The 17,297-nt window shown below is 41.1% G+C and overlaps 1 protein-coding gene across 2 annotated transcripts in view; it reads left to right on the top strand.

The window, feature by feature from the left end:
- Positions 1 to 17,297, top strand: part of BICD2 (BICD cargo adaptor 2) — a 109,059-nt gene that overhangs the window by 1,324 nt on the left and 90,438 nt on the right. The gene's annotated exons all lie outside the window — the stretch shown is intronic.

Raw genomic sequence — 17,297 nt, 5'->3', positions numbered from 1 at the left:
CGGATCCCCTGTCCGCCTACTGTAGAGCATGGCCCGTGAGAACTTGTCTGTCTGCTTGTAGCCTTGTTTGATTCAGTGATTTGGCATGCAGGTAAACCCTGTGCTGCTTTTCAGCTGATTTAGGCCTTGCCTTGATTGCAAAACATCTGATACAGCATAAGAGGTGAATATAGGTGGATTTATTTGACCTGTGCAAATTGTATCCGATAGGGCTTAGCTTTAGCTCATTCAGTTGGAAATAGATTTTAAGTAAAATTAGAAGACGGTGTTTCAAAGGGAAAGTAAATACTTGTAACAGACTGGTAGAAACTCAGCTGAATTGGTGAATGCCCTCCCTTCCTGCATACTATGTATCTTTTGGTCTTGTAAATAAAGCTTTATTTTGCTTTTATTGTGTTAAACAAGGAAAAGTGAAGAGGTTAATTACTTTGAATTACACGGCTGTAAACTTGTTGACTAAATACGCAAGCTGAGCTGATGTGCTACTGTTTGTAAAGCCACTTGAGACCAGCACAATTACGGTAGCATACAGGAGCAGAAATGTGGAAGTCAAGGGCCGAGGCAGTTGTAGAGTGGAGCTCAAGGTAGAGAAGAGTCAGTAAACCCAGTTGGTAGGTGGGATGTGAAACATGGCATGGAGAGGTGAAGGGACTGGCCCAACCTCATTCAGCATGGCAGTACCTGACACGCCAGTGGGAGCCAGGTTGCCTTGATCATAGGTAGTACTTTAGTCACTGGGCTGTGCTATGTGTGTTTGGGCATTACAGGTTTTGGCTTTCAGACGGAAAAAGGCTTGATGATACTGTCTTTTCATTCATTTAGGGTTGTAACAATTGAGAAGCTTGTAAAAGAGATTAAAAAGAAAAGAAGAAAAATGGCAGAATCAGCAATGATTCACTCCTTTTTGCGTTTTACAGGTTGAAGGATGTGCTTTGTGTGTGCATGTCCCATTCTAATTAAGTCAAAACCTGGGAGGCAGACAATTCTGGGAACAGCTTGAGGATTCTGCTAGTTAGCCTACACAGGGAAAGAGCATTGTTCCTCTAGCTTTCTTGTGATGCTATGCAGGAATCTGGTCTGCAGTAGATCTTGTAAACCTTTAGCAGTTGTATGAAGCATACACTTAGAGGAGGAGTTTATAATTTTTTCTGTTTTATGCAACTTCTTGTTTTTCCAACACTCAGCTAGAGGAGCGCTGCATACAAGAGTTACTACGTGTCTTGTATGTCTTCAAGTTCCAACCTGAAGGGACTCCACCTTGGGTTACTTAAGTTGTTCTTGGGGAACATGGGAGATTGATGTCAAATTAGAACAGGATTGCTTTCCACCTCTTGTTTCTTAACTGTGACTTCATGCAGCCTTTTAAAAATACAGCCCTTTTAGTCTCTGTAGACCTTACTTTGTTCATCTGTGTTGAAAGAGCTAAGCAACACGTGGCCATGTTAGGCAGGGTACAGGGCAAGCATGCGGTGGTTTTCTGTCCTGCTGGGTATTGTAGATTTGGACATGCTTTAATTTGTTTATTGTTATGGAGTGCCCCTGTATCATGGTGCTGTTCATACCATAGGTAAGTGGTTTCTGAGCATGGGAACTTTGTAATACAATTTGTTGAAAGTACAGGCTTTTCTGCTACAGTCATCAGATCTTTCTGGCTAGGTTCTCCTCCCTGCCACCCAATCCCCAATGTGGCAGAAATTCAGAGCCTTAACCTGCACTGTGCTATCCCTTTGGTGAGTGTGAATGGCATTGTCAGAGCTGTACCCCATTTTGTAAAGATGTCTGTGTACTCTCAGTATTTGCAATCCAAGTTGTCCTGGTGAAAATGGGGAGATGCTCTGTGCTTGCACTGCTGAGCTTCCACACAAGCCCCTTTTTAACTGGGGTCAGGTCTTCTCTAAGCTTGTTCTTTTACTTGTATGTATGCTGATTTGATCTCATATATCTTTTGAGGTACTTTGTGCTCATTTCTTCTGTTATTTTCTTTGACAGAACAAAATTGAAATACAAACTGTCTCCCCAGGTAGACTCATTGTTATTTTCAGTACCACCTTTGCTTTTGTAAAAGAGAATTAATTTCAAACTATAATAAATATTATGATAAATATTTTCTTTAGTTCAGAGAAATAAAATGTGGGCTTTCTTGTAGAGAAATACTACATTGTGTTGTAAACATATAATTTTATTCATTTTTTACCCCCTCTAGGAGATGAAGTAACAAAGAGTTTTTTCTGTAGGCTGTGTTTCAGCTGGTAAGTTACCCTGCAAGCCTTTGTCTCTGATGGTGCTAATTGTATAAATGCCTACCTGCCTGAGCTGGGACTTTTTTCTTACGTGGATAGTACACATGATCACCTCTTTGTGCACTCCAGCTCACAAGAGGGATTGTCTGAGGGTTTAGTTATTCTTTTCCTGATGATTTGTGGCGGAATGTGGCATGGAAGGTTTGCTTGAAAAAGAGGTTATCTGCTTCGCTCAGTACTTTGGAGTTGCTTCAAGATGTCAGATTTATAACCAGCTACTAGCACAGTTGTGAAACTGTCTGCTGTCCAAAGCTGCTTTCTGATAAAGTGGTTATGTTGTATTGGTGGTGGAATTGTGTTTAAACCCTTGGAAAACATGGACTTTATGATTAATTATTTCTGTAATAATGTGGAAGTTCATAAGTAGACTGTGTCTATCCTTAAAGTTTAAAAGCATGTGTCAGTATGTCACAGTTAGTGTGATGTATGTGGTTTGTGGTTTTTAAACAAGCTTACAAGAATACTGGCAATTATCTGCACAGGGCTTCTAATTTCTTTGTATGTTAACAGTGGCCCTTGTTTCTGTTTTTTGCCTTTAAGAATCATGTATTGACTTTAATGCCATTTCATGGCTTCTCTGTCCTGGGTAAACTTGCGAGCTGACTTTGAAAGAAACATTCAGGTAACACCTCGCTGCTTCATTTCCCATGAAGCTCAAGTGGGGTGTATGATGTAGCTGAGGTGGTATGTCCTGGGCTGTAATATTTGTACTGTTTGAGTTTATATTGAGGTGGAGGGTACAGAATCTGTGATTGCTGACAAAAGGTTTGCTTTGCTTAACTGACTTACGTATGTCCCAGTTAATTGGGTACTTTATATTTCATCCAGGCTGGTTTAACATTTCATAATGTTACATGTCATTATTGTAACATTTAACTGCATCTTCAGAAGTGAAGGAGAAATCATTCCCTTTCCTGTCTTCCTCATGCAGTGCTGTGTACTTTGTAGACAGACATTTTAAACTGGTTGCTGAAGTAACAATGATTTTCCCCACTGGATTTATCAAGGTATTTTGTCAGTTGTACTGCTGTGCTCCTTTTGTGTGTAAGAACATAATGGCAAAGAGGGAAGAAATGGCTAGGCCGAAGTTACCTAACAAGCCCATGACAAACTGGGATTAGACCCTCTGTGCTCATGAATCAATGCTGGATTGACCAAGTCTTTCTGTTTAATCATGGTAAATATTGATGTTCAGTTGCAATACCTCTAAGGCTACAGGTACACCTCTGCAGCCTCTTCCTAATGAATATTCAGGTGATATATTGGTTCCTGCTGAAAGGACATTAATATCACGTAAGAGGACCTCTAACCTTGCAGCGCTGTTAAAGTCAAAGGGTTTAATGCATAAAATAAATGTTTCTTTAAATAGACCAGTTTAGGTGAAATTTAATTCTAGTTATAGAAATGTAAATCTAGAGTAGGAAAAGTACAACTGCAAATTGAATTTAGGAAACTGATACCAATTTGGCACATACTAATATAAAATGGTTACACTTTTGTGGATCTGTCTTGTGGATGTTAAAAAAAAAATCTGTCTTAACGGTGATTGTTACTTGGACTCCAAGTCCAAGTAACTTGAAATGTTAGAACATAGACAGTTGCTGTCTCCACTGTCAAATCAGACTGAAAACTGTGGATGGGGTAAGCAGAATATTCCTGTGTAAATTAAACCTCTTATATTTTGATAAGTCATAGTTGCTTTACATGAAGAACAGAGACACCCATAACATTAATCTGATGTTTGCAGTGATACAGATATTTAGTACTGTGTTTCGGTAAAGCTACTTTTCTCACATATCCTTATTTAGGAAAAAACCTGAAAAATTAGACATTCAAATTTTTCCTGCTGTACTAGAAATAGTAACCTTCAATGCTTTATGTTACTAAATTAATTTTCTTTGCCAGTGTTCCTTGAACTGCCTTTCTTAACAGTAAGAAATAATATTGAAGTGATGATTTCAGATTATTTTATGAAATTGCTGATTAAAATTATTTTTCCTGATAAAATTAGCTATACCTTATACATTAAAACATCCATAAATATTTGGGTGAATAGTAAGGACCTTCAGGTGGAATTATTTAAAAACCCCCATGTTTCTGTGGAAGTGATTTTCCCTAATTTGCTGTAGTCTCAGCTGAGAGCTAGGTCTTGGGGAAAAGTCATGTTTTACTTTTGGTTTGTGGTGTTTGTCTGTGCCTTAGCCCAGAATGAGGGCTGTCCCTTACCTGCAGCAAACATTAGGTAATTTGTTTCTAAGTTTCTACGTTAAGTTAAACCCAAGGTTTCAGTGTTTGGCAGCAGTAGTGCAATTTGCTACCTATTTTTTCCCTGAAGTGTGGCAGCACTGAGTGTTTGCTGTCCTGTGGAGGGGATATAGTAAAACTACACTATCGAACTGATTTTCTTTGTTATTTTTCTTTCTTTTGGTTTTGTTTTTGAATTAGGTCAGTACCCCAGTTTGGGTCATAGGTGTGTTGCACGTGGTTGTGCAGGTACCACGTCACCCAGAGTGTTTTAAAGCAGCAGCAAATGGGATGAGAGGAGCATCTGAAGCTAGTCTTGCTGCTGAGCTTGGTGGTGAAGCTGCTGCCTGAGGAGCACAGACAGCAGCTGCACAGTGTGTGGGGTCTGTCTGGCCTGGCTGCTGGGAATTAGCAGTCCTGGGGATGCTGCAGTGGCAACACTATTGTAAGGCTGGTGGCTTTGGCTGAGGTCTGTCCTGGGATGTAGTCTCTCTTGCAGAGCTTCTTGTCTTCACACAAATAATTTGTTCATTAGAGCCTTGCATTTGGCATCCTTCAATGTGCAGTCCCAGATGAGGGCACCTGAGAGCTGGGGCTTGACGATGGGGTGAGAGGCTGCCTGGGTTTTCAGGGAACAGGGGCAGACCATCTTGGCATGAGAAACGCTGGACCAAAAGCTGCACACTGGTGGCCTCTCCACAGGTGCTGCAGGGGAAGATTCTTTCCAAGCAATATTGCTGAGGATTGGAGTGAACCCAGAGGGCTTCACAGTGGGGGACAGCTGTGTGTTCCCACACCCCTGAAACAGAAGTTTGTGTAGTCCCTGATGTGGCAGACATCTTGCCTGGAAACTGAAAGTCTCAAAGCTACAGTCACTGGTGTTTTGTCACAGTGGGCTGTCATGGTTTCATTTCAAATCTTGGTCCATCCTTTCAAAATCTGTGGGAACGTGCTTGATAGTTTCGGGGGTATTAATACCCAATTTATCCCTTTGAATTAGGACCTTACTTTTTCTAGTCTGCAAGAGAATTTTAATGATTTGGAAAATTGCCTGATTTTACTAGGAGGGGGCAGGAGGGTGGGAACAGCAGTCCTCAGGTCTATGCACTGCCCCCTGACTTAATAGGTTCACCATTTCCTCTTTCACTCTATGGTATGTGAGCTTGTGACTAATCTGTAGCAGCATGGGGCCATAAAATGACTTCCAGAGGGTGATGCATACTCCAGGCATTCATTTGCTTTCTTTCTCTGCTTTTGGCAGACTGCAGAGAATTGTTTGTTCAGGTTTGGTAACCCAGCAACAGAGAAATATAACGTCGTGGGTTTGAAATATGATCTAAAAAACCTCAGCAGAGGGAAATTACATAAATCGACAATGCCATCCAAATGAATGGAGGAGACTCCGTTTCAGAGAAAAGTTGAAGTTTTGTAATAGCTGCAAACTGTGGCTTTTTTTTTTTTTTTTTTTTTTTGTTGTTTCTCCGTCCTTCAGCTTACCTTCCATCTTTCTACCTCCTACTTTCCTCCCCCTCCTCTCTTCTCAGCTGTTTTCACTAATCTGGCTGAAATATACGCCAGGCAGTGGATGTCAGGCTCCTCCCATTTTGGAGTGGGGACTTGCCTGAGGGGTCTGCTGAAAGGTGTGGTCTGTCTTGCCCACTAACAGATGGGTTTGCCACTGGGACTCTAGGCAAGCAGGGACCCAGATGGTGTCTAGATGTGTGCCTGGACATGGGGCTAATTGAGAATGTTTGGCCCCAACATAGTTGAAGCTCAGTGTTGGAATGGATATGGATTCTGCAGTCCTGCGTCCATGTTTGGGAAGCAGCCATGCCATACAAGAGCCTATACAGCTCTCACTGAAACGAGTGGTGTATCTGGTGGGGTGCTGAGTTGTGCTGGATGGCCTAGACTCTGCGACATGCTGCAGTGCTTGGTCTCTCTGTAAATTTTTTCTTTTCACCCCTCAATTGCTGCCCATGTGCAGTGTGGAACTTGGCAAGTTCCCAGCATGGTGCAGAGTGCTGTGCTGTAGGCAATAAGACAGCATTTGGTAAATTCATTAGGAAGTCCTTTGGCATGTTCAGTCTGTCAGTGCTGGATGGAACTGGGCCTGTAGTTCAGCTCTGACTTCAAGGCAGAGAAGTATAGTGATCTAATACCGTAACTGGCATCTAACCTGCCCAAACCAAACAAGATTCATTGCTTGCTGTGGACAGAGAGTTTGTTACATCTGATTTTAGTCTCTTTCCAAGGTCAGAATCCTTTATATTTTCTGATGATCAGGAACGATGTTTGTTTGGAGCTTGTTTTGTTGTATGAATGGGTAACTCAAAACCACAAGGGATTTTCTCGCATCTTGCTACACAAGGCTGTGTGTGTTTTGACGGAGAAATTTGGTTGTGATGCCCAGAGTGGCTGCGTAGCATGACATGTTTGTAGTCCACTTAGCCCTCTAGCTCTTGGAAGCTGTGGGTGAAACTTCTCAACAGTGTGATGTTAGGAAGGAAATGGAAATAATACATTTTCAAGCAGTCATTTTATAGTTATGTAGTGGTTTTCTCCAGTGTCATTTGGAGAGAGCATTTGGCCTGTGAAATAGAAATTGGCTATTGTTGGATGAATGTGACTGTCCCCAGCAGGCCATGAGCAGAAGCAAGCATGTCATACAGCGTGTACCTTCAGCTTTGGTACGTACTATCAAATGAAGAAAGGTTATCTTGCCAAAACATAATTCCCTGAATAAATCCAGGTCTCTGATTCAGCACAAATCATCCAGCAGTGATCCTGATTTAAATTTTTCTCTTGCTCAGTTAAATACATTAGCTCTCTGAGACTTGTGTCCATGTGAGTAAAAGCTTCTGTCTTGTATCTTGGTTCACTGTGTTCAACAGATGTGCAAAGCAGTTCTACTTGGCTCCCTTTTGGGGATGCTTTCAGTAAGTATTTGGTTTTAACCAAGAAATGGCTAAAATCAAATAATCTCAGGTGTTTTAACTGGATAATAATTTTTCACATAAATAATTTCTCTTGAAGTGAAGAACAGGGATTGACCTGTTTTATTTCCAATTCAAATTTTCTTCTGTCTCTTTTGAATTTTTTACAAATGTACATGATTTAATAGTATACTATCACTAACAGCAAGGCTTGACCTATAACAAGAGGTGTTATTTTCTCTTCAGCAAATACCTGTTCTTCCACTTGTTTCTCTGTCTTAAAGCTTTTGTGGCTTCCAATTCTGACATTTCTCATTCTAAAAGTCCAGTTTACAGACCTGGTAATGGTTTTCACTCTGTCACTCAGCAGTACTGGGATATTCTTCCACATCTTACAGCTGTGGTGGTGGGCAGAGGGTTTTAAAGAAGAATTTGCATTACAAATACAGCAACGTATTTAGTGTGACCAAATGTATAACAAAATGCATATCTTTATGCATTCTCTGAAGCATGAGTATGCTCGAGAAGGCTTTGTGCTGGCCTTGTCCTCTAGCAAAATATGCTGATTTTCTTTCCTTGCCATTATAATGGAATGATAAGCTCTGTGATCTATAATCAATCCAACTGCTCTAGCTTTTGATGGCCATCTTTATGGTCTTTCATAACAATATGGGTGGTTGGTTGTAAATTTGTGTGGCTGGCTGGTATTTGAGATGAATGGTATTTGTCATGTAAAAATATGTCGTATGTGTACATAAAAGCTTAAAGGCTGTTGTGAAACTGGGCTCTGTAGCATACAGCATAGCTACACGAAATCTGCATTTAAACAGTGGAAATTAATTAGCTTCAAGTGCGTGAAAACCAGAATAGTTTGTAAAAAAATTCTCTTAATCTGGTCGGGTTATTAGACAATCTCAAGGTGTTCCTTGAGATTATCACTGTTGGTCAGAGTATGGTGCCAATGTTGTGGGTTCAGTCCCTCTATGGGCCATTCACTTAAGAGCTGGACTAGGTGATCCTTGTGGATTCCTTCCATCTCAGAATATTCTGCAATCCTATGAGAAGTAGTACAATGCAACAGATTGCAGTTTCAGGTATTACACTGGGTGTATTTCTTTCCTTGTGTATCTTTGTTAAGAATTTTACTTAAACCCAAACTTTGCTGATTTTTGTATGATTGGATTTGGCAAACATTTATGAATTTTTTAGTCTACTTGTGTTAGGATGTGACCATCTTTTCCTCCTGGCATTTGAGTGATCAAAACATTTCGGGTGGGCAGGAGGGCACTTAGCTGGCCCATCACGTCAACTGGAAAGGTTACATAGAGCCCATGACGGCAGAATTATGAGGTACTTTTCCTAATGAGTATGATCTCTCTAACATGTGATTATTCAGTTGTGATAAGATCCTCTGGGAATTTAGTGGGAACAGAGACCAGGCTGATATGACTTCATTTCATAGGTGAGTTATGACAGTCGTGGCAGAGAAACTAACTGAAGTGACAGGGTACTTAAGAAAACATTTTCTGCTGTGTGTTGGGCTTGCACAGGATGTGCCAATATCTGTGCCCTTGCTTGTGCATCAGATCTGTTCAGGGGAGACAGATGGGAGAAATCTGCTCATGTAGCCTCAAATATAATTTTTCATTGACAGCATCTTGGTTTTGTGCGCTATTTATTGACAGTGTTGCCAGTCTTAAATGACAAAATATCAGGGATTGTGCCTTTAAAAAAAACCCCAACACTCTGAGTTTTTTTGAAAGTGGGGGTGACTTGTTTCTTATGTGCACCCAGAGAGGCTAGAAAGTGCTAGAACCACCCCTGCATTTTCCCTCTTTCCTCTCCTGTAGAGGAGGAATTCCATGATTTCAATAGTTGTATTTTGAATGTCAAATAATTTTAGACCTCTAATACTCATGAGATGGTTTTGTATTTGCACATCTGAATTATTAAGTGAGCATCTCACCTGGTATAGATATTTGTGCTCCTAAACCCCTAATATAAACAAATGCATCCCCAAACCCATGCCCGTAACTGCAGCTGTGTTGAGGTTTGTTTGAATTAAGGGCCTCTGGTGCAACTTTTCTATAAACAGCTTAGTCTGTGTTGTTCTCTAACTACTTACAAGCTGGGAGATCTAATGGGAGTGCAGATGGGCCCTGAAACCTAGTGACCAGAACTGCAGTGACCTTTATTCCCCATCAGCAGGAAAGTTATGTGCTAACACGTCCTTGGAGCTGTGCCCCAGTGTTTGGTAGGAGAGCAGGCACTGCCACCTGGAAGATCAGCAAGACACGCTCATAAATACTTGGATTTTGTTCTGCAGTTGCAGCACCAGATTTTTGTCTTGCTTTTCTCCTTCCTTTATTTTAACTGGGTTGGGAGTGGGAAATATGGAATGTCTGTTTTGTGAGCACAAATGTTTAAACTTAAACCAACGGTAGTATGTTGAACTCTCTCCTTTTGGAAATGGCCAAAAACCTCATGAAATTGGAATAGCTCACTTGCTTTTTGAAACAGCAAACTTTTAAAGCTGTTGTCTTGTGTTCTTCGTTTACAACATCACAAATTTCCTTACTGTGTCAATGAGCCCACTAGGGATGTTTCCCTAGTTAAATTTATGAGAAAGTAAATTGAAGGAAAGGGTTTTTAGATTTCATGTTTACTACTGGAGTTTAATCTTATGCATTCCTTCTTCAGTCCTGTTTAGAGTATGAATTTCTAATTCTTGTCACCCTTGTTCTTGATGAAACTTCCTTAAATACAGTCCATGAGTCAGTGCTGTCTCTCATAACTGTGCTACAATACAGACATTAAATACTAAATGGATAGATTTGCCTTGGTTTAATGTGGTCTTGGTGAGCTGCATTGAGAAATCTACAGGCACATCAAACCGTACTGTAAACACAAATTTCCCCATGACACATAGCAGACACAATGCAGAATTCTGTATTGTATTTGAAGTTAATAAAGCATAAACATGGATTGAACAGGAGGCAGCTACTAGTATTTTTATTCCTTTCATGTGTATGTGCTTGCATGTCTGGTAAATTCTGACATTATGAGAAGACTGAAAAAGCTCAAGTCTCTTTTTTGCAAACAGTAGCTAAACACAAGAAGAAAAGACTTTTAATCTGTTGCTCTTTTTAAGAATGGATTTTGAAATGTCTATGGTCATTCACTTCTTTATAACAAAAGGATGCGTAGATCACTCTTTTATGTAGATACTGGCAGCTGCCAGGTGAGTAGCGGGAAGGGATGAAGGAGAGCAAAAATGAGATATGAGCTAGTAACTGGGCTTAGAACTTGTGTACCCTGAGCATTGTCAAAACATTCCCCATGTCTGCCCAAGTACTGTGTTCAACAGGAACATCCTTCCTGGAGCTGTGCTGGTGGAGGATGTTGCAGCCTTCTCTGATACCTTTTACTGTCTCATACCCCACCCATCTCCCTCCCCACCCATCTCCCTCAGCCTTCCTACCCCCCTTGCCCTTCTAAAGTTTTGAAAAGGGTGTGTGATCTGTCCGAATAAACTTTCCTGAAGAGTTTAGCTGGATCCGTGAAAGGATTTTTGAAGGCATGTTTCCTAAAAGTGCATTGTGTAGTTGTGGAGCTTGTCATTCCTTGCCATTACATGGAGGTTTGGCCCTTTTTTTTTTCAGATCCTTTCTGATTACAGGTACTGAATTCAATCTCCTAATTTAATGCATATCTTTTTGGGAATCCTGTTTGTCTTAAAATTGTTTTGATCTTAAAATTTACTTGTTGGAAGATAAAAGGGAAACAATACATAGAAAAGACAATTTTTTGTTTGTCTAGGTTTTTTTTTGTTGTTTTTAGTGGTTTTTTGGTTGGTTGGTTTTGGGGTTTAAAGTTTTTTTCCTCTGAGTATGCTGTTTTCTCTTGCCCTCCTCTGCCTGTCCCTGGATATATTGTGCACTCAAGACCCACAGTTTTCATAAATTTGAAAAGGAAACTCTGAGGCTGGGAGAAACCTAAGCTGGACAGGCTGGAGAACTGGGAGGGTGACACTCTCTCACTCCCCACTGCAAGATAATACTGGAGTTGCTTGGTTCATCGGCCAGGTCCATCCTCCTTCCTGCCTTCTGTTGTATGTTCCTCTGTAAATCCTTTGGGGTTGTTTTGGGACTATTGCTGGTTGTGAAATTGCTGCAGTTGGAGAGCAGAGGACTCGACATAACCTTTATAAAGTTTCTCCTTTTTCTGTTTACAAAGGGTTTTTACCAAAAAGCTTTCAGAAGTGAAGGTTTCTGTAAAAAAACTTTTTAAAAGTTAAAAAATATTAGGAGTTGAAATTTAACATTACTAACCTGTTACAAGCCTGTCATTCTTAAAATGTGAGCTGTCGCTGTTTCGAGAGGGGCACGACACACAAAAAGCAGAGCTCCAGGCCCGGAAGAAGGTAGAAGGGTCGTTTATTGCTACAAAGTTTCTTTTATACTATTTTCTAACATTCGTGCCACATGGCCATTGGCTTCTAATCTATTTCCTACCTAATACTATTGCTCAGTTATTCCTAGTACGCGGCTTATGTGAGAAACAGCCTCCTTACTGCAGGTGTGAATTCCTCCGTGTTTTTCTGTCTTGTTGACAAGTTGTTGACTACACTTTGTTTTGCTTCTTGCTTCTGTCCATGCTAAGGTTCTCATGGGTACGAGGTTGTCCACGTTGTCCACATCTTGTTTTTGCTTCTTGCTTCTGTCCATGCTAGGGCTCTTATGGACACGGTCGGTGTCTGTGAGCTTAAGACAGGCCTGCTGTCAATTCCCACACTGAGCAATTGCCATGTGTAACTTACTTTCAGTTGTGCATGTATTCCAGGTTTTGTCTTGCATGGGTTTGTTTATATAATAAACATTACATGGGATTACATTCTGTATTCACTATATTAATGTTATAGCAGTGTTATGTGTACAAATATATGCACAATAGGCTTCAAAAGGAAATAAGCTTTGGCTAAGGGTACTTTATCTAAAACATAGTTAGCAGTAAAGAATGTTGTTCTGCCCTGGGACAAGTAGTGTCCAGACAGTAGAGCTGTCACCCACTCTTGTGACTAAATACTCCAATAGTGTCTCTAAATACCAACGACTAAATTCTAGCCAGCTTCAAATGAAAGTTTGTCTTTGCAGACAGGTAAGTCTGTCAGTGGTGGAGAGCTGATAGTGGTCTTACACCAGATTTGCCTGTTAATAGCTTGGTGTTTGTCTTCTCTTGCTCAAGGTGGTTTATTGGGGTAAGCATGCTGGGTGCTGTGATGGTGAGCAGCAGAGATGGGATGTTCTCTGGGAAGGCGCTACACTGCAGCATGTAGCTGCCTTAGAAACTGATGAAAGATTGTACTTTTTGTGTGAGAGTAAGATTCATGTTGCAATGTTTGGCATGGATGAAAAGGGTTCAGGATGTGCTGATGGGGAGCGTCTGCTGGTAGGAAGGTTCATATGTATGCACTAGACATTTCTGGATCTTGGTGCAGTTTGTGGGGTTGAATATAACATCTGCTTCCACCTGAAGCTCTGCCAGGCTGCATTTGACTCAGACACAAAATGCAAAATATAAATTTTGCAAGTTTCTTTTTTTAGGGGTTACTAATACCTCCTTTTTTTGCATGTATGTTCCCTACTAATTGAGTCTGATTCAGGAAGCTATTTAAAGGTGGATTGAAACCAAAATATCCAAACTAATGCCTGGGAAATAGGACCACTTGCACTTAACAAGCTAAATTAGAGCAGTGTTTGGGGAGTAGGATTGTTTTAAAACATTTCAGCCTCTCCCCACTGGATACAATGAAGTCTTGTTCTAAGATCGTTCAGTAATCACAGAAGTATTTTAAGAGCAGATTTGAGTCACGTGGAACAAATCAAGCTGTGGAGTTGTTCAGCTCTAGCCTCAAGTGTTATTTGTGTTGCTACAGAACAGTCCATAAAAGACTGAGCCCTAGCACATACGTAAGTAACCACAAACACAATGTGCCGTGTGTAACTTATTTTCTATTCTTTGCCCATGGGTTAGGTGGCCTCCGTCTTCGGAGCCATTGAAATTCTGACTGGACAGTGTCCTGAGCATGTTGTTTTTGGTGACCCTACTTTAAGCAGGAAGGTTGGAGTAAATGATCTCCAGAGCTCCCTTCCAGTCTTCAGTCTCAACAGTTCTGTAATTCTGTTACTTTGCTGCTTACATATATATGTTTTTTGTATACTGTGCTTTAAAATGTGCCCCATAGTTTAAATACTAAAGTTTGAACTCGTTTTTATTTTTCACCTGCTCCAGCTCTCTTTAGTCAGTGAATACTCACTGAAGGATTAAGTAGCTGAATCTAGATTTTACCAAGTGGAGCATGTGAGATGCATTAGTTGTTTGTCTAGACTTCAGGAGGGCTGAAGGAATGCTGACTACTGTGACACTTGCAGTATTACCCATTAGGAAAGGAATGCAGAGAAGAGTTAGTTGTCTTCTGTTAGTGTCAGGTATTTCATGGGCTTTATAGTTTTATTCCTGCATGTAGGTTTTTGCAGTGATCCTAATCACACTGATGTTTGGCAATTTTGAAACCCTCCTCTCACCCCTGCATGTATTCTGCATCATTCTATCCTCTGTCCTTGTGAACTGCTAATGTAACTCCTTGAATGATGTAAATGAATTGTGGTTACCTTTAACTTTTGTGGATTTCAGGGGTGGGAAAAATCCTGTATTCCAGGATTCATTTTCGCTTGTGAGCCATTACACTTTCCTGTCCTCCTGTGGGTTCATGGTGGAGGTAAGCAAAGTAGTGAATTGAAGGGAGGACTCTTGAATTGTAGCTAGGACTCTTCACAGCTTGAATGAGGCTCAAGTACATATCTTGTGATTTCTGCTTTTGGAAATCTGGGAGGGTTTTAGGAAGGTAAAAGGGCCTCTGAGGGTTGCAGGCTTTTTGTCAAGGCTGCTGGGGTAGTAGACTTGAACATTGTCTGTCCTGGAAGTTTGGAGGAAAACTTTCCCATTGAAATACTCTGTTTTCCAGGCTCACATGGAATAGTGAAGGGTAGGGAGAGCACAGCTTTCCTGACAGTTTCATATTTGAGACAGCTCCTCCACCTGACCACTTAATAATAAATCAGCTTGATCTTATCCGCTCTGTAGCAGACAAGGAGAAATGCCTACTCATTTCACCTGGGAAACAGGTAGAAATCAAACAATAAGAATGCAGTGACCTCCCTATTGTTAGGGTTTTTGGGGAGCATAGTAAGGCATTCATTCCTTTCATGCTCCTCAGTGTGAGGGACTGCAGCTGGGGAGCGTCTTGGAATCTGGCTCATCCAGGGAGGCTTTTGGAGCTGGCGAAGCCCCTGTGAGGCATCTGTTTGCTTTTAAGGTTCTTGGCTCTGGGAATTGTGAGAACTGGCCTTAAAGAGCATTTATCAGCCCTGTGGTCTGCCACTCTCAATGTGACTGTGTATGGCCTTTTTCCCACAATAGGCCTGAAACAGCATTAAGGTTGATACTGTATTTCTATGTGCACTTTACGAGGAATGTATTTTCTTGTTTTATTATCATTGTTTCATGCTCTATTATCACTGTGGAAAGGGTCATCTCTGTAGAAAGTGATTGATTTGATGAAAGTATTTTTCTTGCCCTGGGCTCCATTTGTTGCCTGGTACCGTGCTGTGATAGTCATTTGTCTTGCTGCACATAACGTAGGCTTTGTATGAAGAATGTGGCCTTAATCTTCAGTGGGCACTGCTGTACAAGGGAGCAGAGCCTCCACAAGATGAGGAGCTCATGCAGATCCAAGTTTTGTTCCATTGCTTCTTAGTTCAGTGAGGCTCTAAAACTAGATTTTACTAATAAAGAATTTCAGAGCTATCAGGAACAGCCCAGTACTTTGTGTCTGTGTGCACAGGAATGCTTTCCAGTGCTCAGGCATAGATTGTTTAACTCTTGAATTGTTTAACTCCTCTTCTTGTGTTTTAGGATCTGTCTTAATGCTGCCTTTGGAACTGGTGTTGCAGCAGAGGGTAGTTGTGTTTTCCCATTAGATTACTGATCTAGTGTCTTGAAATTTCAGGAGTGTAGATAATGGGTGTATTTCAGTTTATCTTTCTTCTTGCAGGGCAGAAATCTGCTGTAATAATGGAAAAGTTATGTTTGAGGAATTTGAATAACATCTGTGGGGATGGCTAGAGTTCCTCTTACTTAATTTCTTTCATTTTTTTCTTTAGCTTTGTGGCCTTCATGTGCATAAAACTAGTGTCTATAATGCAACAAATCAACTTGCTCAAATTCAAGCTCTAAATGTGAAATGAGCTCATGGAGAGACAGAATTCTTCCTTTTAGTCTTAAAAAATAAAACTAGTCTGCTTCAGTGTGTCACTGAGTACAAGATGGGACTCTCAGTTCTCTGTTGGAATCATAATTTTATTTTGAATTAATTGTGCTTTAGATATTAGTCCTGTATAGATGTACCCAGTGTTTTGTTTGAGAATGAGTGGCAAAGGTAGCAGTGACAGTGAATGAAAGAAGTGTAACAGTGTCCAAGGATATCTAATAATACACTCTAAAGTTTCTTCTAAGGTGTTTTTGAATGCCATGCCAGGCTACTTGGTGTTGAACTTTCAAAACTTAAATGTTTAGGAAAGAATGCTCTGAACAAATGACATGATTACTGGTCAGGTTTTCTTCCAGCATAGGAGACAAACTTTAGCCTTAGGCTAAGAAACTGGAAGCAGTTAGGGCACAAAGAGGATGAGATGTGGCTGCCAGTTCATATCTGAAGTGGACAAGCAGCTACAGGCTCATGTCTCTTCTTCCCAATCCTACTTCCTCCTGCATTTGGTTTTGTTCCTCTTCCTCGGTTTCCTGCTGAATTCCATTACAGTCGCTGATGATCCTGCTGCCACTGTTACATTATGCCACCATCTTGACCACCATCTCTTTTCTTTTTCCTTGGACACATACTCTTTGCCTCCTCCTTACAAGATCTGCATTCTCCCTTTACACTAGTACTTCTCATGGCTCCTCATCTAATCAGTCTGACAATTTTCTTCTCCAGCTCACAGCCTCCTTGCTGCAGGGCTCTTTCTTCCCTCACTGGTTCCCAGTAAATTCAGATGGCTCAGCCATTCTCATTGTTCAAGCCTGAGGCTGTCAGAAATGCCAGGCATTGCCAGGCATGGGTTATAAGTGAAGAGGAGGAAGGGGGTTAAACCTTGGTTTAAGGCCTTGTGTATGCATAGAAATTATTACTTTTCATTGAACTTTTGAAAATAAAGCTGGATTGAGTTAAACTGCAGGCTTTGAGATGTCCTATGCCAGCCTAAACTGGTATTAATCCAGCACAGATGTAAAACAGACGTTACTGCTGCAGGAAAATCGGTTTGAACAATAATTACATTTTGGTGGATGCCAATCTGGAAGTGCATTTAGCTTTGCTCCAAATTACAAGACATTTGTAACAGGCTCCTGAGATGCGATGGGCTACTGGGTCTTGGAAGAGATCTGGCAACCTTCCACCTGAGGCATGTCATGCATCTGCTTTAGGTGCCAGAAAATACAGCATGACACTTCTCTTGCCCTGTCGCCAGAGGATAGTGGAGCTGGTGGGGAGCTTCCTCTGCTGACCTGGCCGGACTGATACCAGAAGGCAGGAAGTAGGTGTATCTCTGATGCTGGATCTCTGTCCAAATCAGCTAGGTCCTGCCGGGCATAGTTCTGGGTGGAACTGGCAGCTGAGCCCTTCTGAAAGCTTCGGCTCCTCAGTGCACTGTGGCAGCCCCACATGCTTTACCCAATCTGAGTGCCCATGAATGAGGGTTTT

The sequence above is a fragment of the Lichenostomus cassidix genome, chromosome 12 (assembly GCF_008360975.1).
Source record: "Lichenostomus cassidix isolate B80296 chromosome 12, HeHo_3.0, whole genome shotgun sequence".
In the NCBI taxonomy this organism is placed as follows: Eukaryota; Metazoa; Chordata; class Aves; order Passeriformes; family Meliphagidae; genus Lichenostomus; species Lichenostomus cassidix.
Note: the sequence above shows the minus strand (reverse complement) of the source record. Positions and strands in the feature narration are given on the sequence as shown.